The sequence below is a fragment of the Paramisgurnus dabryanus genome, chromosome 18 (genome assembly GCF_030506205.2).
Source record: "Paramisgurnus dabryanus chromosome 18, PD_genome_1.1, whole genome shotgun sequence".
NCBI lineage: Eukaryota > Metazoa > Chordata > Actinopteri > Cypriniformes > Cobitidae > Paramisgurnus > Paramisgurnus dabryanus.
This window is the reverse complement of record NC_133354.1, coordinates 19,949,074-19,956,214: the sequence shown is the minus strand read 5'-3', so window position 1 is coordinate 19,956,214 and position 7,141 is coordinate 19,949,074.

Sequence of the window (7,141 nt, the reverse complement as noted above, 5' to 3'; positions counted from 1 at the left end):
TCTGTCTTTTAACTTATCTTTTAGCTCACCAATGTCTCTGTCAAATCTTAATGCACATTTCCAGTCTACCTTTCACTGCGAAAACAGACGAGTGCAACAACTGCAGACATAAACGTCAACACATTCAAAAAACATTGTGATCCGTCACAGCCCAAATGTAACTAACTCTTAAGAAAGAGAAACTAAGGTGATTTTTCTAAGCTCCATTTTATTTAGTCTCCTTTGTTAATGTAATGAGTGCTCTTATCCCGCCCCCTAGTGGAACGTTAATTTCGCACCTAGAAAGGTGGGACCAATTAGTGAGACGCACACACGGAAAAGGAAAGAGCGCATGCTGTTTGAAAAACGCTCTGAAATTGTAAATATCGTTCTAAAAGGTTATCAAATACATGAATGGATAATTTAAGCACCTAGCTGGAACGGGAACAAGGTACTGTGTTTGATTTGTTTAATGTTTATATGTATTAATACGTGTGTTAATCTATTTGACTGTGAAGAAGTGTTTAAACATGTCACCATGGCACCAAGACAAGTCCTTTTAGGAGGAGATGAGGAACCCTACGCTGTAAGGACTGATTTAGGATGGAGTATTGTAGGGCGCTCACTACATACCCAGGATACATCTAGCTCACACCATCTGTGTCACAGAACTACAGTCAAGGAGCTACCTCCATTAACTCCTACTGACGTCATTCGCATTCTAGAGTCTGACTTCAAAGATGGCAATGATGACAGCAAAATTGTGTCACAAGACGACATCACATTCCTCAACATACTGGATGAGGGAATAAAGAAAAATGTGTACGGGCATTATGAAATGCCTCTGCCCTTCAAAACCAGACCCAGCCTGCCTGACAACAAAGGCTCCGCTATGACACGCCTCCTTCACCTTAAAAGGAAATTGCAAAGGGATGAAAGGTATAAGGAACGTTATGTTGAGTTCATGGAGGAAATCATCGAGCAAGGAGATGCTGAGCAGGTCAATGACGGTGGGAGTGAAGGGGAGAGATGGTACATTCCCCATCATGGTGTGCATCATGCAAAAAAGCCAGATAAACTTCGTGTAGTGTTCGACTGCTCAGCCAGATACAAAGGAACAAGCTTAAATGACCACCTCCTCTCTGGACCTGACATGTTGAACAACTTAAGTGGAGTTCTCATCCGTTTCCGACAGCACCCTGTTGCGTTGATGTGCGACATTCAGAAGATGTTCCATCAGTTTCATGTGGTCGAATCTGATCGCAACTTTCTGCGCTTTCTTTGGTGGAAGCAAGGAGATTTGAACTCACAGCCCATCGAGTTTCGCATGAAAGTGCATCTGTTCGGTGCAGCCTCCTCTCCGGGATGTGCAAACTACGGGATGAAACATCTAGCTAAAGAGAATCGCGACATCTACACTCAGGGCTCAAGATTTGTGATGAGGGACTTTTATGTAGACGATGGACTCGCAAGTATCGAAACCACTGAAGATGCTATTCAGCTTGCCAGGGAAGCACGTGAACTCTGTGCCATGGGCGGTCTCCGACTACATAAGTTTGTGTCTAATGACAGAAAGGTATTAGAGAGTATACCACTCTCTGAACGAGCCAACAACGTGAAGGATATGGATCTCTCATTTGATGAATTGCCACTTGAGAGAGCTCTCGGGATTCAATGGGATGTGGAGTCTGACCGTTTCAAGCTTAACGTCAGCCTCAAAGAACAGCCTGCAACACGACGCGGCATTTTATCTACAGTGGCTTCTCTGTACGATCCTCTTGGGTTTGTGGCGCCAGTCGTCCTCAAAGCAAAGATAATTCTTCAGGAGATGTGCAGACGAGGTACTGGCTGGGACGATCTTCTCACTGATGAGCTTCGACCAAAATGGGAACAATGGAGAAGTGATCTTGCCCAATTAGATCATTTCACCATATCCCGTACCTACTCACCTGCTGGATTTGGAAGGGTCTCCAAGACAGAGCTGCATCACTTTTCTGATGCCAGCATGAAGGGTTACGGCCAGTGTTCATACCTGCGACTTCAAAATGAAGAGGGAGATATTCATTGTGCTTTAGTTGTAGGAAAATCACGTGTTTCTCCAACCAAGATCACAACCATCCCAAGACTAGAATTGACAGCAGCAGTTGTTTCCGTGAAGATAAGCAACATGCTTAAGGAGGAATTGGGATGTATTGACGCAGAGGAGTTCTTCTGGACCGACTCTAAAGTGGTCTTAGGATATATAAGAAACGAAGCACGACGATTCCACACGTTTGTGGCTAACCGGATACAGAAGATTCAGCTAAGCTCAGCCCCACAACAGTGGCGATATGTTCCAACAGATGAGAATCCTGCTGATCATGCTTCCCGGGGCTTGACTGCCAGTGAGTTTTTGTCATCTACCTGGCTCACTGGGCCTAAATTCTTATGGAACAAGGAAATAAAGGTGGCTACAGACGAAGTGCCAGAGTTAACAGTCGGAGATCCAGAGGTCAGGAGTGTTCTAGCGCTCATTACCAAAACCACAGAACACGTAAGCCTCGTTGATCGCTTGTCCAAGTTCTCATCCTGGTCGCTGGCTACACGAGCAGTTGCACGCATTCTCCGGCGCATAAGGAATAACAGATCAAACAATCTTACCACTGTAACAGAACGAGAAGAGGCAGAACATTGCTTAATCAAAATTCTGCAGAAAAATGTGTATCAAGAAGAGTTGAACCTGCTGAGCAAAGGAATCCCTCTACCACGGCACAATCCTTTACATGCTCTTGACCCTTTTCTCCACAACGATGGTGTTCTCAGGGTGGGAGGAAGGTTGTGCAACTCCTCTCTTCCCAATTTCATCAAGCACCCTGCAATCATTCCAAAAGATCATCACATCACAAGGATGATTATTGCCTATAACCATGAGAAGATGAAACATCAAGGTAAAGGTCTGACACTTAATGAAATAAGGCGCAGTGGCTACTGGATTATAGGAATTAACAGGGCTGTTGCATCCTTCATTCGTCAATGTGTCACCTGTAGACGGCAACGCAGACCTATGGAGGAGCAAAAGATGGCCGATTTACCTCCTGAACGCTTGGAACCATCCCCTCCTTTCACTTTCTGTGGCATGGACTGCTTCGGGCCATTCCTTACAAAGCAAGGAAGAAAAGAGAACAAGAGGTATGGTCTTCTTTTTACTTGCCTAAGCTCCCGTGCCATTCATATTGAGATTCTTGAAGACATGACGACAGATGCTTTCATCAATGGCCTTCGTTGTTTCATCGCCATACGTGGTTCCGTTCGTCAGATCAAATCTGATCAAGGAAGCAATTTTGTGGGAGCCAAGAATGAGTTCAGAGAAGCTCTAAAGGAAGTTGATGCAGACCGTCTTGCTGTATTTCTTGCAAATAAGCAGTGCGACTTTATCATGAACGCACCCCATGCTAGCCATGCAGGAGGGGTGTGGGAAAGACATATAAGGACCGTGAGAAGCGTTCTAAGATCCACTCTTGCCCTTTCCTCTGGTAGACTAAATGATGCTTCGCTGCGAGCCTTTTTCTATGAAGCTATGGCTATAGTCAACAGTCGTCCTTTGACTGTTGACAATCTCAGTGACCCCCATAGCCTCGAACCACTCACTCCTAATCATCTTCTGACAATGAAATCGGTCCAGGCCTTACCTCCTCCTGGTGAATTCGTTAGAGAAGATATTTATGGCAAGAAAAGGTGGAGACATGTTCAATACCTTGCAGAACAGTTTTGGAGTCGATGGCGGAAGGAATATCTGGCCAACATTGCTCTTAGACAACGCTGGCATGCTCCAAGAAGGAATTTACAGGTTGGAGATATTGTAATCCTGAAAGGAGAGGATTTGCACAGGAACGAATGGAGATTGGGTAGAGTTTCAGAAACCACTACTGACAAAGATGGACTAGTACGGAGAGTTAAACTCCAGCTTGGTGACAGTAAGCTTGGAAAGAAAGGAGAGCGTCTTCACAAGTTGTCAGAAGTTGAGCGCCCCATCCAGAAGCTTGTTCTGTTGCTGGAGTCTAACTAAATCTGCTCCTTCCCTCTATAGTGCATAATATTACATAGTTGCCGTTAAGTTTACAACTTTGGCATAAGTTGTCTTTGTTCTTATACAGGCTTTGGGAAAGCAATTTTTAGTTGAAATCATTTGTGCTTAATGTTCTCTGTGTATGTTCCATTATTCACTCATGATTGGTGGGAGTGTAACTAACTCTTAAGAAAGAGAAACTAAGGTGATTTTTCTAAGCTCCATTTTATTTAGTCTCCTTTGTTAATGTAATGAGTGCTCTTATCCCGCCCCCTAGTGGAACGTTAATTTCGCACCTAGAAAGGTGGGACCAATTAGTGAGACGCACACACGGAAAAGGAAAGAGCGCATGCTGTTTGAAAAACGCTCTGAAATTGTAAATATCGTTCTAAAAGGTTATCAAATACATGAATGGATAATTTAAGCACCTAGCTGGAACGGGAACAAGGTACTGTGTTTGATTTGTTTAATGTTTATATGTATTAATACGTGTGTTAATCTATTTGACTGTGAAGAAGTGTTTAAATGTGTTATCACTTGTGTCATGCAAAGTTTGTTAACATAAGTTTTTAACATTGTTAATATTGACTGATGTAATTTATATCTTTTTGTAATTTGTTTGTTAATGTTGGATAATGTTTATGTTCGTAAGAGCTGATTTTATGTTATTTATCTGCCCTGTAGCTCTTACGGTGTTTCATGAAGAGAAGGTGTAACATAAGAAAGGCAGATTTGTGTTTTTAAAGGAAAGGCTAACGGCTGAACACAAAATAAAGGCTTTTTGAAACATCAGTACGCTTCACCATTGTCTGGCTGGGGTTTTGCTACACCAAATATAAACGTCAGAAAGAGTTGTCCTTGGACGTCTGTAAATCCTGCAGCACTTTACCATCCCAGTTCCATCATACTTGTCTATGTGACAGACAGCGGACATCAGCGGATGTTAGACCACCAGCTTCCTGATGTCATCTCCAATACAAGATCCATTTTTCAAGAGTCTGTGTCATATTGTATCCTGTGTAAATTCCAGTGAAATGCTGAGATTTTAAAGATGGATTTAGATGGGGATGAAAAAGGCAACCTTTCACATAAACACACTCTATAAATAAATCATTAACAGAATGACAATCAAACCATCCAAACAAAAAAACATTGATTTTATGAAGTGACAACAGACACAAGACGGCACTTAACATTTTCAAAGTCTGGCACTCCACAGGGAACCGAAAAACCATTGTGTGCAGATATGAAAAGATGAAGACATCAGGAACACTCAGGAACCATCAGCTTAACTAACAGAAATGGCAGAGATTGACAGATGAGGCTGTTTTTTGGCTGTTAATAAAGTATGAAGCAGTTGTGTGGTCATAGGGAGGGGTAAAGTGATAAACAATGTACACGGGATGCACTTAGACTTGAGGCCCACAGAATGAGAAAGTGCTGTGTGGACGACCACATTGTGTAGTTTACTCCATATATCATTTAGACGGTCCTTTAATTTAGTGTTATCTATAACAGAAAGATACATTTAAGATAAAGACAACCAAGAAACATGTTTATTTCATTTGATTCCTTTTAATACTTTTTATGGGTTCAGTGTGTCTGTCAAATAGGCTTCAGAGTTCTGAGAGGTTAAATTCCCCAATAGAGGGCACTATGACACCTCCGAATAGCCATCTAACTCTGTAACTCAACCTCATGTTACTTAGGAAATCCTTCTTGATTATGCAGTTACACAGTTTGATGCATGACATATATGGTATCAAAATAAATGGCATCTATTTTTGTTCCTGTTAAAAAATACTTTTTAAGTACCATGGTACTTTGTATCGTGATGTGGTTCCACTATGGTACTTCATCAAAGAAATTAATATATTTAATGGTATTTAGATCCATAGTCTAAAGAGAATACCAAAAGCTTGGTATTACCACGCTACATGTTTTTTACACACTTACAATTTGCACGATCAGTGCTATATATGCCAGTTGATGTGTATTGTTTTTAAAGTGCAAAGATCTTGGGCTCCAAGCTATGTAAATGTCTATGTATACCGCTTGGGAAAAAGACCTTTGATCTGCTTGTGGTCAGAACAGAGGTCAAGAAAAACATCCAAACTGCAACACAACATTAACATGGCATTATTTTGAACTTCACAGGACACAGATTTCACATTGCACTTGAACACAACGCAGACACACACATACAAAAAATCGTTCCACAGTATTTAAAGCAATTGTTTCCATATGGCTTACTCATACAAAGAACAATGGGAAATTGTGCATTGTTTAATGCTTTTGTCAGCTTTGTTTTGTTACAGTAGAGAGCGAGAGAAAATACTGCAACATGTCCGTGACCGAGCGCTGTGATTTGGATCTCATCTACCATGGGAAACCCAGCTGAGTAAACAATCTCTGTCCATTATCATTCATAAAACCTGACGAGTAGTTCTGGAGCGCCATCTCGTCCCTGCTTCAGGTCTGCAACCCCTTCATCTCCACAGTCCAAGTAATTTCCAATGAATAAGCAGCTTGTCATCAAATACAAATATGTGGTTTTACAAGGACAGTTTTTGATTTTAGAGGGACATGTTCCCCTCAATGTCTATTGTGGTTACAGCCCTGGTTTTGTAGTTACACAGTTTGTGCGGCCTCTGTTACCCTGAGCCCAATAACATATAAGAAAGAAAGATCACATAAGATCTCTTTATTATCTCACTTGTTTCTCCTAGACACCAATAATAATAAATGAAAGAGACATTGAAAGTTTAGCTTCTGTTGCTTATTAAGATGTTCATCAAATCTCATGAGCAATGAAAGAGCAACCTTAATAAAACTTTTCTTTTGGGAATAATTGTTTTTAGGAAATTGTATAAAGTGACAGAAAAAACTTCACACTGTGAAATTAATTTAAATTAAAAAGTATATATTTACAATAAGGTTGTATTGCATTGGCTAACAATGAACAATAATTTTACAGCATTTATTAATCTTACCTAATGTTTATTTTTAGCATTTACTACATTAGTTAATGCACAATGTACTGAAAACCACTCTAAAAAAATGCTGGGTTATCATCAACACAGCACTAGGACAAAAAGGACAAACCCGACCGTTGGG